The 17,269-nt window shown below is 44.9% G+C and overlaps 4 non-coding genes and 1 pseudogene across 4 annotated transcripts; 2 read left to right on the top strand and 3 right to left on the bottom strand.

The window, feature by feature from the left end:
* Window positions 1-1,654: 1,654 nt before the first annotated feature.
* Window positions 1,655-1,727, bottom strand: TRNAR-ACG (transfer RNA arginine (anticodon ACG)). The gene has a single exon. It is a non-coding gene; the product is annotated as a tRNA-Arg (tRNA).
* Window positions 1,728-2,992: 1,265 nt separating this feature from the next.
* TRNAR-ACG (transfer RNA arginine (anticodon ACG)) lies at window positions 2,993-3,065 on the top strand. Its single transcript has one exon. It is a non-coding gene; the product is annotated as a tRNA-Arg (tRNA).
* Window positions 3,066-5,032: 1,967 nt separating this feature from the next.
* LOC735764 (large ribosomal subunit protein uL16-like) lies at window positions 5,033-5,845 on the bottom strand (annotated as a pseudogene).
* Window positions 5,846-6,988: 1,143 nt separating this feature from the next.
* On the bottom strand, window positions 6,989-7,070 carry TRNAS-CGA (transfer RNA serine (anticodon CGA)). The gene has a single exon. It is a non-coding gene; the product is annotated as a tRNA-Ser (tRNA).
* A 3,671-nt stretch (window positions 7,071-10,741) lies between these two features.
* On the top strand, window positions 10,742-10,814 carry TRNAV-CAC (transfer RNA valine (anticodon CAC)). The gene has a single exon. It is a non-coding gene; the product is annotated as a tRNA-Val (tRNA).
* Window positions 10,815-17,269: the final 6,455 nt, after the last annotated feature.

Here is a 17,269-nt window from a genome sequence, read left to right as displayed (position 1 = left end):
TTTTTGTATTTTTAACAGAGACAGGGTTTCACCACGTTGGTCAGGCTGGTCTCAAACTCCTGACCTCAAGTGATCCGCCCGCCTCGGCCTCCCAAAGTGCTGGCATTACAGGCGTGAGCCACCACGCCCCGCCTAAAAATACAAAAATTAGCCGGGGGTGGCGGCGGACACCTGTAGTCACAGCTGTTCCGGAGGCTGAGGCACGAGAATGGCTTACACCTGGAGGCGGCCGTTGCAGTAAGCCGAGATGGAGCCACTGCACTCCAGCCTGGGCGACAAAGGGAGATCCAGACTCAAAAGAAAAGAAAAAAAGTCGGTAGGTCAATATTGTTTTTTTAATTTGGATTTAAAAAATTAAGATATAATTAACATAACATAAAATCCAACTTTTGAAGGTGTACAATTCACTGCTTTTTAGTGTATTCACAGACTTGTGCAACTATCACCATTATCTAATTTCAAACCATTCTCATCATCCCAAACAAACTCCGTACTCATTCCCCTCTTTCTCCAGCCCCTGGCAAATATTAACACTTTCTACCTTTACAGATTTGTCTATTCTAGACATTTTCTATAAATTGAATCATACAATATGTAGCTTTTCGTGTTTGGCTTCTTTTCCTTAGCATAATACTTTCAAGGTTCATTCACTTTGTAGCACGTATTGTAACTTTATTTTATTTTATTTTATTTATTTATTTTGAGACAGTGTCTCGCTCTACAGCCCACGCTGGAGTGCAGTGGCGCCATCTCGGCTAACTACAACCTCCACCTCCCGGGTTCAAGAGATTCCCCTGCCTCAACTTTCCGAGTAGCTGGGATTACAGGCGCGCATTACCATGTCTGGCTAATTTTTGTATTTTTAGTAGAGCCATGCTTAGTAGAGCTGTGTTGGCCAGGCTGGTCTCGAACTCCTGACCTCAGGTGATCCGCCCTCCTCGGCCTCTCAAAGTGCTGGGATTACAGACGTGAGCCACCATGCCCGGCCTAGAACTTTACTTCTTTTTGTTGTCGAATGTTTGAATTTTTTGAGTTGTCTTTCCAGAGATCTCTTTGAACCAACCCATTTCTCAGTATCAGTTGGGAAAAAAAAAGAAAGGGGAGATTTAAAAAATGCAATTTTCAGGCCGGGCGCGGTGGCTCACGCCTGTAATCCCAGCACTTTGGGGAGGCCAAGGAGGGTGAATTGCCTGAGATCTGGAGTTTGCGACCAGCCTGGGCAACACGGTGAAACCCCTGTCTCTACTAAAATACAAAAAATTAGCCAGGCCTGGCGGCGTCAGCCTGTAGTACCAGCTATTTGGGAGGCTGAGGCAGGAGAATTGCTTGAACCCGGGAGGCAGAGGTTGCAGTGTGCCGAGATGCAGCCAGTGCGCTCCAGCCTGGGCGACAGAGCGAGACTCCGTCTCAAAAAAAAAAGAAAAAAAGCAATTTCCGAAGAGACTTAAGGTCTCAAATTTCAGTTTGATACTTAACTTTAAACCAGACTTAAAGGTCAGGATTGTGATGTGCAGCAGTACGGTGCAAGGTGAAGAGCCAGATCAGATGAATTTTCTTTCAAAGGACTTTAAGAACCGGTTTCTGTCATCAGTTTGAAAACACACAGGATATTTTTCTTAAAAAAAAAAAAAAAAAAAAAGCCAAAATAAACACCCGAGCCAGCCAGGAGTCGAACCTAGAATCTTCTGATCCGTAGTCAGACGCGTTATCCATTGCGCCACTGGCCCTCGGTTGCGCTTTTGACTACTGGCCAGTCAGTCTGCGTCTGTCGATTATCTATCATTGATGTACCCGCTTTTTGTTTGTTTTTGTTTTTGTTTTTTAATGAGACAGAGTCCTGCTCTCTCGCCCAGTCTAGAGTGCACTGGCGCGATCTCGGCTCACTGCAACCTCCGCCTCTCGGGTTCAAGCGATTCTCCTGCCCCAGCCTCTTGAGTATCTGGGATTACAGGCGCGCGCCACCACTCCCGGCTGATTTTTGTATTTTTAGTAGAGACGGGGTTTCACCATGTCGGCCAGGCTGGTCTCCAGCTCCTGACATCAGGTGATCCGCCCGCCTCAGCCTCCCAAAGTGCTGGGATTACAAGCGTGAGCCACCGCCCCCTTGTGTTTATTGCACTTGTGAAAGCTTCATTAATTTATGCAGTCGGTGCATCTGCTCATTCATTAAATAATTTCATTTTTTAAAACATACTTGTGTTGGATACTGATGCTTTGTGTGGAACAGTGATCAGAGATCCAAATACTTTAAAAATTTTGAGATAATGAAAAAGAAAATGGAATAAAATACTTTCTTGAGGTATACATCATATATTTTCCATTTCATTCTCCAAAGAACCATAACAAAAGAAACATAACCAAAGAATCCTTACAGAGAAAATAATTTCATACTTTATGCAACAGAAAAGACATTAAGAAACATCTCCCAGGCCGGGCGCCGTGGCTTACGCCTGTAATCCCAGCACTTTGGGAGGCAGGTTGATCACTTGAGGTCAGGAGTTCGACACCAGCCTGGCCAACATGGTGAAACCCTGTCTCTATTAAAAACACAAAAAATTAGCCTGGCGTGGTGGCGCGCGCCTGTAATCCCAGCTCATCGAGAGGCTGAGGCAGGAGAATCGCTTGAGCCGGGGAGGCGGAGGTTGCAGTCAGCCGAGATCGCGCCACTCCACTCCAGCCTTGGTGACAGAAGGAGACTCCGTCTCATAAAGAAAAAAAAAGAAAAGAAAAGAAAAAAAGAAAGAAGCGGGCACATCAAGGAAACAAATGTCAACGACAGTAACTCTATTATGTACATGATGTTCCAAAGCAGAAAATTTCTTTATAAATATAAATATCTGAAGTGAGTGAAACTTATTTAAATTGACCACAAAGACAATCGTGCTTTGCTAGAATCCACAGTCTTGTTCAATGTACGCCTGGTTGCATTGCAAACCATCTATTTTCTTAGTGATCCTAATGAAGAATAGATAATCGAGACACCCGCGGTGATGGGCCAGTGGCGCAATGGATAACGCGTCTGACTACGGATCAGAAGATTCTAGGTTCGACTCCTGGCTGGCTCGGAGGCTTACTTTTTTCCCCCCCACACACGAATTCTCGCTCTTGTCCCCCAGGCTGGAGGGCAATGGCGCGATTTCGGCTCACTGCAACCTCCGCTTCCCGGGTTCAAGCAATTCTCTTGCCTCAGCCTCCCGAGTAGCTAGTAATACAGGCGCCTGCCACCACGCTCGGATAATTTTTGTATTTTAAGTAGAGACGGGGTTTCACCATGTCGGCCAGGCTGGTCTCGAAATCCTGACCTAAGGTGATCAGAGCGCCTCGGCCTCCCAAAGTGCTTGGATTACAGACGTGAACCACCGCGCCCGGCCTTTTTTTTTTTTTTTTTTTTTTTTTAATTTTTAAAGAAAAATATCATCCTGTGTGTTTTCCGTTTTTTCTTTTTTTTTGAAATGGAGTTTCGCTCTTGATGACCAGGCTGGAGTTCAATGGGGCAATCTCGGCTCACCGCAACCTTTGTCTCCCGGGGTCAAGCGATTCTCTTGACTCAGCCTCCCGAGTAGCTGGGATTACAGGCATGCGCCACCCACGCCCGTCTAATTTTGTATTTTTAGTAGAGACAGAGTTTCTCCATGTTGGTCAGGCTGGATTCGAACTCCCGATCTCAGGTGATCCGCCCACCTCAGCCTCCCAAAGTGCTGGGATTAGAAGCGTGAGCCACCGCCCCCTTGTGTCTATTGCACTTGTGAAAGCTTCATTAATTTATGCAGTCGGTTCATCTGTTCATTCATTAAATGATTTCATTTTTTAATATACTTATGTTGGATACTGATGCTTTGTGTGGAACAGTAGAGATCAAAATACTTTAAAATTTTGAGATAATGAAAAAGAAAATGGAATAAAATACATTCTTGGGGTATACATCATATGTTTTCCATCTCATTCTCCAAAGAATCATAACAAAAGAACCATAACCACAAAACCATTACAGAGGAAGTAATTTTCTCTGTAATTATAAGACTCTATGCAACAGAAAAGATTTTAAGAAACATCTCTCAGGCTGGGTGCGATGGCTAACGCCTGTAATCCCAGCACTCCAGGAGGCCGAGGTGGGTGGATCACCTGAGGTCAGGAGTTCGACACCAGCCTGGCCAACATGGTGAAGCCCCATCTCTACTAAAAACACACACAAAAATTAGCCGGGCGTGGTGGCACATGCCTGTAATCCAGCTCGGGAGGCTGACGCGGGAGAATCGCTTGACCCCGGGAGGCAGAGGTTGCAGTGAGCCTAGATCGCGCCATTGCACTCCAGCCTGGGCAACAAGAATGATACTCCGTCTCAAAAAAAAAAAAAAAAAAGAAAAGAAAAGAAAAAAGAAAGAAAGAAACATCTTCCTTCCCCAAATTAGGTAAAATTGATGTAATAATTCAAGAAAGGTAAACATTTTGGCTGGGCACAGTGGCTCACACCTGTAATCCCAGCACTTTGGGAGGCCTAGGCGGGAGGATCGCTTAAGCCCAAGATTTAGAGAACAGCCTGGGCAACAGAGCGAGACACGGCGCTGCTCCCCACCCCCTCCCCCGCCCTGCCCGTCTCAAAAGAAAAAAAATGGCAAACATTTTAACAACAAAATTCATTTAGCAACCTAGAAACTTGGAGTTAATATAAATATAAAGTTAAATTATAACAGTCATCATTAGATAAATTGGCTAAATATTATTTAAGGACTCAATGTAGGCGAAATAGGCACGTGAAAATGCAAAAGTATTTATAAACGGGGGTGGGTGGTCCTCTCCTCTGAAAGTGAGAAGCTCGGTAGTTTTGGGCCCCATTGCAGCCACAGTGCACAGCGCCTTTATCCCTACTCCTTCCTTGTAGCCTTGGCTAAGTTGTGTATCCGCCTTTTGTCTCAATTTCCTCATTTCTATTCACTGCTTTTTTTGTTGGTTTTGTTTTTTTGTTTTTGCTTTTTTTTGGACAGGAAGTAGGATTTACGGCGAGTATTAAGAGGAGGCAGCACAGTGGAAGCCCTCATGAGTGCAAAGCCCTCCCTTGTCCAGAGGGCCACGATTGGGGATGTACTTGATCCCACAGCCATCTGGGATGAGCTGCTTCTCAGCCACCATGTTTTCAAATTCATCTGCATCGAACTTGGTGAAGCCCCCCTTCTTTGAAATGTGGACCTTCTGGCGGCCAGGGAACTTGAACTTGACCCTGCGAAGGGCCTCAATCACATGCTCCTTGTTCTGCAGCTTGGTGCGAATGGACATGATAACTTGGCCAATGAGAATCCTGGCCACAGTGCCCTGCGGGCTTTCCAAAGGCACCTCCCATACCTGTTTGGAGCCTGTCGGTCCCAGCACAGGACAACATCCTGTTGATGCAGATGACGTGGAAGGGGTGCAGCCGCACTCGGATATGAAAGCCATTTTTGCCACAACTTTTTACTATGTACTTATTGGCACAAATTTGGGCAGCCACCAGGGCTTCAGAGGAGAGCTGCTCATATTCATCTGACGCCATGTGACCACAGAGAGGAAACTCATCCACTTTTGCTTGCTTCCCAGGTCTAAGATGCGAATCTTGGCATCAGGGACACCTCAGCAGAAGCAAGACTTTGGATACGGCTTGTTTTCACAATACCGGTAACAACGGGCGCGGCGGCGGCCCATGGTGACACCAGGATCTTCAGTGGCACGCCGAAGGGAAAGAGCTCTATTCACTTTTTTTTTCTTTTTTTTTGGAGACGGAGTCTCGATCTGTCACCCAGGCTGGAGTGCAGTGGCGCGCTCTCCGCTCACTGCAAGCTCCGCCTCCCGGGTTCACGCCATTCTCCTGCCTCAGCCTCCCGAATAGCTGGGACTACAGGCGCCCGCCACCACGCCCAGCTAATTTTTTTTTTTTCTTGTATTTTTAGTCGAGACGGGGTTTCACCGTGGTAGCCAGGATGGTCTCGATCTCCTGACCTCGTGATCCTCCCTCCTCGGCCTCCCAAAGTGCTGGGATTACAGGCGTGAGCCACCGTGCCCAGCCTGTTCACTCTTTTTAAGAGTGCCAGGCACACACATACTAATGGATATTTATGATCTTAGATCTTTTAAATTATCATCAGCCTGGTTTGTTTTTAATACCACAGAACTACTTAATGATGCTTATCTACATTTCTATTATCAGTACAGGGAGTTTTTGTTGTTGCTGTTTGTTTGGTGTTTTTTAAAATTATTATTTTATTTTTATTTTATTTTTTTTCTCTTTCTGTCACCCAGCCCCAGGCTGGAGTGCAGTGGCGCGATCTCGGCTCACTGCAACCTCCGCCCCCCGGGTTCAAGCAATTCTCTGCCTCAGCCTCCCGCGTAGCTGGGACTACAGGCACCCGCCACCACGCCTGGCCTCCGAAAGCGCTGGGATTACAGGTGTGAGCCACTGCGCCCAGCCTGGGGAGTTGTATTTTTATTTTTATTTTTTATTTATTTTTTTGAGACGGAGTCTCGCTCTGTTGCCCAGGCTGGACTGCATGGCCTGATCTCGGCTCACCGCAACCTTCACCTCCCGGGTTCAAGCAATTCTCCTGCCTCAGCCTCCCAAAGTGCTGGGATTACAGGCGTGAGCCACCGCGCCCGACTGAGGGGAGTTGTATTTTTAAAGCAAAATTTCCTCTTTGCCATTAGGATCTGTCGCTGCTTTCCCATTTAGCAATCTCAAAACAAAGTGAGCAGCTATTGTGAAAGCCCAAGAAGCCCCAGGCTTCCTGTGGACTCTGAGGAGTAGGTAGATCTTTGATGGAAGCACCGCCCGGGGCTCAGGGGTTCACTGAGGCTCAGCTGGGAGGAGCAGGTCCGGGTGCTTAGGGTAAAGGTGGGCGGTCCAACACAGAGCTCGAGATAGGACGCGGCCCTCTTCTCAGTTTGTATGTGAAATAAGATGAAAGACTGGGAGTCACAGCGATTTGTGATTTAGAAGAAAAAGAGAGAGAGAGGTACCGAGAAGCGCTGTGAGCAGGATTTGAACCTGCGCGGGGAGACCCCATTGGATTTCGAGTCCAACGCCTTAACCACTCGGCCATCACAGCCCTCTAAATGGTTGCTATTTATGCATCAAAAAACACATACGCATAGGGCCCTGCATGCTGTAATTCTCACTGCTAGCCTCTCTTGTTTATTTGTATGTGGGGCTGTGGGGCTGCAGCTGTTTACTTTCAAGTGGTGCCTGCATATTGTACAGAACATCTATAAACCATTCTTGAGTTTTTTCTTCTTCAGTCAACTGGTCATTTAGATCTCTTATGAGGCCATAGATGTAGATGTACACACACACACACACAAATAAAAAGAAGGCAATATAGCAAGAGTAGATGCCATGAACAGCTGTGCCACTTCCTCATGCAACTTACTTGTGCCCTTAGGAGCTGCTCAAGCTTTATTTAATACATCCCGTTTCCATTTGATAATGGAACGCTGCTGTGCATGTCTTAATTTATGCCTTGGTAACACACACTATCCAGTTCAAGATCTGCATCTGAGGCCATATGGTAATGTGGTGGTATGTGGTCAAGCATTCAGACTGTACTAAGAACCTGGTTAAAAAAAAAAAAAAAAAGCTGGTAAAAGCTATTTGTCTAAAGAAGAGTAGTTACCCGCAGAGGATGGCATAACTTTGCTCTGAAATTCTAAAGTTCTGTGCCGTGATTCACCTGTAGAAATTTGCCAAAGCCTCCAGATAACATCCCTCTTCTCTGACACTTGAAGAAAGATCAACTCTTCTGGTTCTTATGGTCCCAGTGGCAGAGTCGCTTGAGCTGCAACGTGGTCCTGTTGCAGAACCATTTCCTGTTCTAGGCCCCCACTCAAAACTGGGATATTTTCAGGTTACTTGATAAATGGTTTGGTGTAGCGTGCCCAAATGTTGCCTCCCAAATCCAAAGAGTTCTACTCAGTATGTTCTACTCAGTATTGTACCACTTTCTTTCTTTCTTTTTTTTGAGACGGAGTCTGTCGCCCAGGCTGGAGTGCAGTGGCACGATCTCGGCTCAATGCAAGCTCCGCCTCCCGGGTTCACGCCATTCTTCTGGCTCAGCCTCCCGAGTAGCTGGGACTACAGGGGCCCGCCACGCCTGGCGAATTTTTTGTATTTTTTTTTTTATTAGTGACGGGGTTTCACTGTGTTAGCCAGGATGGTCTCGATCTCCTGACCTCGTGATCCGCCCGCCTCGACCTCCCAAAGTGCTGGGATTAGAGGCGTGAACCACCGCGCCCGGCCACCGCTTTCTTAATAAGAAAAGGTATCAGATGCAGCAACTCATAATGTTTCAGACAATTGGACACCTAGAAATTTCACTGAGGTAGTAAGGCTCTGATTCTTTGTGAGGTTTATTTCCCACCGTCTGGCATACAAATGTCTTACCAATGTTATAGAGTAGTTGCTACCTTCTTGTCACTAAAAATATAATTAATGTAAGAGACCAGTATGATGTTCTATGGAATGGTAAGGTGATAAAACTCCCTGTGGACTAGTTGGTGACACAGGGTTAGAGACTCAATATATCCCCAAGGTAGTGAGACAGCCAGGTGGGAGGGGGTCCCTGGATTCCAACCAGCCTACCCACTGAGGTGGAGCCTCAGGAAGTTCATGATGTTTGCAGCTGGGAGGATCCTGGCCCTTCCTCTTCCTATGTGGAACCTGGGATTCCAACTGCTGGGCGGGAAGTAGAAGCGCTCTAGTGGAGGGACTCTGGCCTTGCGAGAGTCCCTGTTTCCCCCTTTTTCCCTTTTCACCCAATAAAACCCTGTCTTACTCACCAAATTGTCTGCAAGCCTGAATTTTCATGGCTGGAGGACAAAGAACCCCATCTTTAGCTGAACTAAGGAAAAGTCCTGCAACAGTAGGGCAGATAAGGTGTACTGCTGGCCTTGCCAGCTAAAAGACCACTGCTTCTGATGGTCTTAATGATTAAGTATAGAGAAAAAAGAACTAACCATATCAATAACAGCATAGCAGGTACCAGGAGATGTGTTAATATTTCCATTAATGAAACCACATCTGGAATAGCAGATGCAATTGGAATATTTACCTGACCAAATTTTCAATAATTCACCATCATTCTCCATAATCCATTTGTCTTCCGCAGTTGAATAATGAGTTGAATAGAGATATGGTAAGAACCACCAGCCCTGCATCTTTCAAGTCCTTGATGGTGCCATCCTTTCTGCAATCCCTCCAGGAGTACAATATTCCTTTCGGTTTATAATTTTCATAGGTAGAGGAATTTCCAGTGGCTTCCCCTTGGCCTTTTATACCATAATAGCCTGCACTCTATCACTCAAAGAAACAATATAAATATTCTGTTTGGAATTGGGAAAATAACTACAGAGTAGGTTAAGGGATCTGCTGTGCCTATAGTGAAATGCACCAGAGGCAAAATTTCATTGATTGTCTGACCTCTCTGAGTCCCTAATTTGCCAGGTGGACAATAGTGATGCTTAGTATCTCTAGGAATTAATGTCAGTTCAGGATCTTTGTTTAGTAATTCCTGAAAAGTCTGCCTATTTCCCCTTTCCCAAAGCACAGTCACTCTGGTAAATGGACACAGGCCCCTTTAGAGAAGGGAGGAAGAATAACAGTATAAATTTGTACTAAGCTATGAGTATTCTTTCTCAAGAGAAGCTTACCTTCTCCTCAGTCAAAGCTGGCTCATATCTGGGGATTGGTTGGGAGGCCATGATTCTCTGTTTTGCTGATTCAGGTCAGACTTCTATCTACTAGACTTTTCTGCTTATATAGATCAAGTAAGATATTAATAAGTTGCGTACTTATTTTAATTCTAGGGATGTTATATAGTATAGTCATCAATGTCAAAGATCTCTGAGTCAGACTATTCTGATTACTGCTTGTACTCATTATAGTAAACACACCTGTATTAGTAAACTTGAGCTGCCATAAGATACCACAGACTGGGTGGATTGAACAAAAATTACTTTTATCACAGTTGTAGAGGCTACAAGTCCAAGATGACTTAAAATATTTTGCCTTAATATAATGTGTCCAGTACAATTGTGCTAGAAAGAGCATAAGATTCAAAAGTTAGATGAACTATAATCTTGTTTTGATTCTTGTCTTCAATGGCTATACCTTTGGGCAATAAGACAATAGAAAAAATATATCATCATGATCTTATAAGGAAGACATTACTAGACTCTGATTTCCTTGGGGGCAAAGACTGTATCTTTTTGCATTTGCTTTCTGTAGCAGAGTTGGTGGTGTTCTTTGCATGTTTCATCTGCTTCCCTATATTTCCCAGAAGCCATGACTACTTCTAGTTATTTGACTGCAAACAAAATGTTGAGAGTAGCTATGGCAGAAAGTGCTGATGGCCTCCAATCATCTCCTGGTCTCAGGTCGCTCCTTCATGGTTTTCCCAAAAGTCACCAAGATATGACTATCGGGGCGGGTTTTGCAGATAAAGAAACGTGCAAAGACAGCATAGGGAGGTCTTGAAATAAAATTCTCTAGCATTCCGTTCTAGCTTCCCATGTTTGAAATTTGTGCGGGAATTGGAGCCCTGGGGAAGCTTGGTTATGAATTGCTTTTGTTTTCGAAAACAGTAAAAGGAGAGAACTGCACCACAACGATCATTTTCTAAACAGACGTATAAGGCAGTCCAGGCCCTTCAGGCAAAGCCCTCTTAGTTAAGCGGCGGGGTGGGGATGGGGGCGGGGGGGATGTGGGTAACCCTTTCCCATAGTTGTTTCCGTAGTGGAGTGGTTATCACGTTCGCCTCACACGCGAAAGGTCCCCGGTTTGAAACCGGGGGGAAACATTCTTTACTCGTTTGGTAGATTTTCTACTCCATAAAAATATAAATGTTTAAGAAAAATCAAACTGATAAATTTGCCAGACTTTGAAAACAGGAGCTCTCCCTGAGAAGCTCTCGCAGCCACGTGGTTTCGTCACTGTAAAAGAGCTTTCCCCCTCTCCCTATCACTTCTGCGGGGTTTCCTCTAGGTCTAAAAGGGGTCCTTGGAAGAGTGTAAGAGAAAGGAACCGGGCCACGGGCATGGTTGTTACTTACTTTCGGAATCTGGATTTCTTTGAAATGCAAGAACAGCTCCGCCTTTAAACCAAGTGGCGACTACCCGGGCGTCCGGCAGTGACATTAGCCCGGCAATTTATCTCTTGCTGGATAAATATTTTCAACCAAAATTTACTTACCACCTGCATGGTGAGAGGGGAATGTTGCAGTGGGTGGGAGATGCTGGAGGATAATGCAAAGCCCCTGTCCTTAAGAACTGACAAGGACCTCGGGCAGGTAACAAGAATCCTGTTAAGTCTGTTTAGCCGGAATCCCCCTTATCCTTGATGCTGCCTCTTAGCCCAGGACGCAGGTGGCAGCGGGCTGCGATCTGAGGCTCTTCGGTTAAGGACACTTATTAAATCATGGTAAGAGAGACTTTATTCAGGACCACCATGGTAGGTAATAGGGTCTACAAAGGAGTCTTGCAGTAGAGAAGAGATTGGGCTCAACTCTGAATACTGCATGGACAAGTGGGAATTTATAGCCAAGGATCGGGGTGGTGGGTGGTCAGTGGATGAAAAATTACTAAGAGGAAGCATCAGGGGTAAGGGGATTCTGGCTGAACAGACCTAACAGGATTCTTGCTGAAGACAGGCCAGGGCCATCAGACCTTACCTGGGGGATGGTGGAGGATGAGGAACCTGATCAGCTATCGATGGGGAGCAGATATCAAGGGTAGGGGATTCTTGTTAAACTGATTTATCAGGGTTCTTGCTAAAACTGGTTTTACAAGGAAGAACACAGATGGGCCCTGGAGACAGTTCAGGAGCCTGACTAAAGTTTGACCAAACAAATAATCTTTGTCAACCTCCACAGTTGTGTGAACCTATGCCTTAAAATAAATATCTTTCTGTATATAAACACCTCCTATTGGTTCTGTTTCTCTGGAGAACCCTGATTAATACAACTGTTACTATTTTTTAAAAGTAGCTCTTCAAGAGATAGTAAAGATCACCCAATTCAATTTCAACAGCAGCATTCCAATCTAAGTGGTTTAAAAGGAGTTTCAGCCGGGTGCCTTGGCTCACGCCTGTAATCCCAGCACTTTGGGAGGCCCAGGTGGGTGGATTACCTGAGGCCAGGAGTTGGAGACCAGCCTGACCAACATGGTGAAACCCTGTCTCTACTAAAAATACAAAAAATCAGCCAAGCGTCATGGTGCGTGCCTGTAATCCTAGCTACTCAGGATGCTGAGGCAGGAGAATCGCATGAACCTGAGGGGCAGAGGTTGCAATGAGCCGAGATCGCACCACTACACTCTTTAGCCTGGGTGACAGAGCAAGACGCTGTCTCAAAAAAAAAAAAAAAAGAGTTTCGATCCTGCAGTTTTATGAGAAGAGGGTCCTATGAAGAAGACTATGACAAGTATCAGAGGAATAGAAAGAAAGTCAGGACAACTGATATCACAGAAGCCAAAGGAGTAGTTTTGGAATAAACAATAGTAGAGGTAATTCAAGCAAATGATCAGAAATGCAAACACTACATAGGAATTTGTGGCAAAAAGCTCTGGAAATATAGTTATGAATAAAACAGAGTTCCTGTTTTGGGGAGCTTTCTTGCAACCACCAAGTAAATAACTAAATAAGATAATTCAGATGATGGGGTTCAGAACGTGCTAACCCGAGATATGACATCTTGACATTTGACAAAACCACAGAAGCAAGTAGGTCACTCTCACTTTTCCGTAGCCCTTCTCCCCTAAAGCAGGTCAGGAGATCTTCATTCCAGAGGTGCCCTTCCTATAACTGGAGGAAAGGAACATGTTTTTCTCTGAAGACACAGGGACACACAGAAGAACCTGAACAAGTAAGCCTTGCTAAATTCCCCCAGTTTATTATCCTTACATCACACCCTCTTTGTACAATTATACTTCTGCATAACTATCTTCTCTTCGTCAACCTATCATAAAACTACAAATGTTTCCCTGTTTCTTTAGGTCTTCATTTCTAATCTCTCATATCACACAAAACTTATGTTAAATACACTTGTATGCTTTTCTCTTGTTTAATCTGTATTTTGTTATAGAGGCCTCAGCCATGAACTTGGTGAGAAAAGATGTTGTTTTTCTCCCTTGCTTAGGCCATAAGGATAATGTTTAAAAAACAGATAGCTTGCAGAGGATGAAGTTTAGCCGTCTTTCTTTCTGGCAGCTGTATACTAACTTTGCAGGGTGAAGGAAGAGAGGGCTTCCTTTGCTAAATGACTCTGTGGGCTTATTAAAAATGTTTTAAGGCCGGGCACGGTGGCTCACGCCTGTAATCCCAGCAATTTGGGAGGCTGAGGTCAGGATCACCTGAGGTCAGGAGTTCAAGATCAGCCTGGCTGGCCAGCATGATGAAACCTCGTCTCTACTTAAAATACAAAAATTAGCTGGATGTGGTGGTAGATGCCTGTAATCCCAGCTACTCAGGAGGCTGAGGGAAAAGAATTGCTTGAACCTGGGAGGTGGAGGTTGCAGTGAGCTGAGATTATGACACTGCACTCCAGCCTAGGCAACAGAGTGAGACTCCATCTCAAAAAATTAAAATTAAAATTAAAATGTTGTAAGTACTTTGACCTTAAAATAAAAAGCTGTAAGTGTCTATGTGTTTCCACTAGTTTTGATCCTGCTAATTTCTGGATTGTATAAATGAATAAGTATAAGAGAAAAATCCCCACAGTCTTCTGACAAATAACTGTCTTCAGAAATAGCTCACAAAAGGAGTAATCAGCCTTAAGGACCAATAAAATAAGAAAGAAAAAACTGCTTAAGATGCCATCTTTTGTTTGATAAATGTTTTGCCTAAAAATTGGAAAACTGGGCAAATGTAAAATGTAAAATACATTTGAAAATATGTCCTCAAGGCTGGGCATGGTGTCTTACACCTATAATCCCAGCATGCTTTGGAAGTCGAGGCCGGCAGATCGTTTGAGCTCAGGAGTTTAACACCAGCCTGGGCCACATGGTGAAACCCTAGCTCTACAAAAAATTAGCTGAGTGTGGTGGAGCACCCCTGTAGTCCCAGCTACTTGGGAGGCTGAGGAGGAAAGAGCACTTAAACCTGGGAGATGGAGGTTGCAGTGAGCCAAGATCACTCCACTGCACTCCAGCCTGGGTGACAGAATAAGACCCTATCTGGAAAAAAAAAAAAAGGAAGAAAAGAAAAAGTCTTCATATTTAAAGAATTAGTGAAAATAGAATGAGACATCAGACTACCTTAAATCTCTCTTTTTGAAAGGTGTTGTCAGGAAGTGAATATTTTCATGTTCTGCATGGTTTGGCTTTCTGGGCAAGGGAAATTGACACATTAGTGAATGTTCTGGTTTCCCTAGACCAATTTGCTTCTCACATTTCAAAAGTGTTATCTCATTTGAAGGATAATACAATTTCTCTCTCCTGGAACCATGGAGACATTTTAAGGCTTATAAACACGGAGATGCTTATCTTATCTTCCACTCTGGAGACATTTATTTACATCCCAAGAGTATGAATCCTGAGACTTTTCCTCTCTCTTTTTATAAGAACTTGTTTAAGGCCAGGCTAGGTGGCTCGCGCCTGTAATGCCAGCACTTTGGGAGGGCGAGGCGGGCTGATAACCTGCGGTTAGGAGTTCGAGACCAGCCTGGCCAACATGGATAAACCCCGTCTCTGCTAAATATACAAAAATTAGCTGGGAATGGTGGCGGACACCTTTAATCCCAGCTCCTCGGGAGGCTGAGCAGGAGAATCGCTTGAACCCAGGAAATGGAGGTTGCAGCGAGCCGAGATCTTTCCATTGCACTCCAGCCTGGGCAACACGAGCGAAACTCTGTCTCAAAAAAATAAAAATAGGCCAGGCGCGGTGGGTCACGCCTGTAATCCGAGCACTTTGGGAGGCCGAGGCGGCCGGTCACGAGGTCAGGAGATGGAGACCATTCTGGCTAACATGGTGAAACCCCTTCTCTAATAAAAATACAAAAAAATTAGCCGGGCTTGGTGGTGGGCGCCTGTAGTCCCAGCTACTTGGGAGGCTGAGGTAGGAGAATGGCGTGAACCCAGGAGGCGGAGCTTGCAGTGAGCCAAGATCGCGCCACTGCACTCCAGCCTGAGTGACAGAGAGAGACTCCGTCTCAAAATAAATAAATAAATAAATAAAGGCTGACAAAGACAGCACAAAAAAGAAAACTGCAGACCAATACATCTCATCAACACAGATACAACAATTTTTAACACAATATTATCAAATAGAATACAGTAATAGAGAAAAAGAATTATACACTATGACTGTTACTGGCTGAATTGTGTTCTCCCAAAATGTATATTCTGAAGTCCTAACTCCCAGTTCCTTAGAATGTGACTATATGTGGAGATAAGATCTTTAAAGAAGTTATTAAAGTAAAATGAGGGAATATGGATGAGCTCTAATACAATATTACTGGTGTCTTTATAAGAAGAGATTAGGGGCCGGGCGCAGTGGCTCATGCCTGTAATCCTAGCGCTTTGGAAGGCCGAGGCGGGCAGACTACCTGAGGTCAGTAGTTCGAGACCAGCCTGGCCAAAATGGCGAAACCCTGTCTCTACTTTAAAAAAAAAAAAATACAAGATTCAGCCAGGCCTGACAAAATTAGCGCACGCCTGTAATCCCAGCTACTCCAGAGGCTGAGACAGGAGGTAGGAGGCTGAGCGGGAGGCAGAGGTTGCAGTGAGCCGAGATTGCGCCACTGCACTCCAGCCTGGGCGACAGAGCGACACTCAGTCTCCAAAAAAAAAAAAAAAAAGAGATTAGGACACAGGCAACACACAGACTGAGTGGTTAATCATGGGAGGACACAACGAGAAGGCAGCCTTCTGCAAGTCAAGGAGAGCTACCTCAAAAGGAATCAAACCGGCTGACACCTTGCTCTTGGATTTCTAGGCTCAGCTGCGAGAAAATACATTTCCATTGTTTAAGTCCACCCATCTATGGTAGCCCTAGCAAACCAAGATAATCACCAAGTAGAATGCAGGGGTGGTTCATGGCCAGGCGTTGTTGCTCACACTTGTAATCCCAGCACTTTCAGAGGTCTGGGAGGCCAAGGCAGGAGTATAACTTGAGGCCAAGAGTTCTATGACCAGCCTGGCCCACGCTGGGAAACCCTGTTTCTACTAAAAATGCAAAACATTAGCCGGGCATGGTGGCATGTGCCTGTAATTCCAGCTACTCTGGAGGCTGAGGTACGAGAATCACTTCAACCTGGGAAGCTGAGGTTGCAGTGAGGAAAGATCTCGCCTTTGAACTCTAGCCTGGATGACAGAGCGAGACTCCGTCTAAAAAAAAAAAAAAAAAAGAATGCTAGGGTTGTTCAACATTTGAAAATTAGTCAACATAATTAATGTACCATAGTCACACCAAAGGAAGAAAATCACATCATTATATTAATTGATGAGGAGAAAAATTCAATACCAATTATTAATTAAAAGAAAAATTCTCAAAAATATAGGAATACATGAACTTCCTCAATTTGATAAACAGCATCTTTATAAAAACTCTATAGCAAATGTGAAAGGAAAATATCTTGGGCTCCCAAAATCACTAAGCTAAAGGGAAAATGGGAACTGCTTAGGGAAAACCTGCCTCCCATTCTATTCAAAGCCACCCCTCTGCTCACTGAGATAAATGCATATCTGATTGCTTCCTTTGGAGAGGCTAATTAGAAACTCAAATAAATGCAACCATTTATCTCTCTTTTTTTTTTTTTTTTTTTTTGAGACGGAATTTCACTCTTGTTGCCCAGGCTGGAGTGCAATGGCGCGATCTCGGCTCATCGCAACCTCTGCCTCCCAGGTTCAAGCGATTCTCCTACCTCAGCCTCCCGAGTAGCTGGGATTACAGGCATGCGCCATCACGCACGGTTAATTTTGTATTTTCAGTAGAGACGGGGTTTCTCCATGTTGGCCAGGCTGGTCTCGAACTCCCGACCTCAGGTAATCTGCCCGCCTCGGCCTCCCAAACTGCTGGGATTGCAGGCGTGAGCCACTGCGCCCGGTCCATTTATCTCTTATCTACCTATGACCTGGAAGCCCTCTCCCCCAGCTTGGAGTTGTCCCACCTTTCCAGACCGAACCAATGTTCATCTTACATATGTTGACTGATGTCTCATGTCTCCCTAAAATGGATAAAACCAAACTGTACTCTGACTACCTTGGGCACATGTCATCAGGACTTCATGAGACTGTGACATGGGTGTGCATCCTGAATGTT

The sequence above is a fragment of the Pan troglodytes genome, chromosome 5, assembly GCF_028858775.2.
Source record: "Pan troglodytes isolate AG18354 chromosome 5, NHGRI_mPanTro3-v2.0_pri, whole genome shotgun sequence".
NCBI classification, from domain to species: Eukaryota; Metazoa; Chordata; class Mammalia; order Primates; family Hominidae; genus Pan; species Pan troglodytes.
The sequence above is the reverse complement of the archived record's forward strand: the minus strand, read 5'-3'. Positions and strand labels throughout refer to the sequence as shown.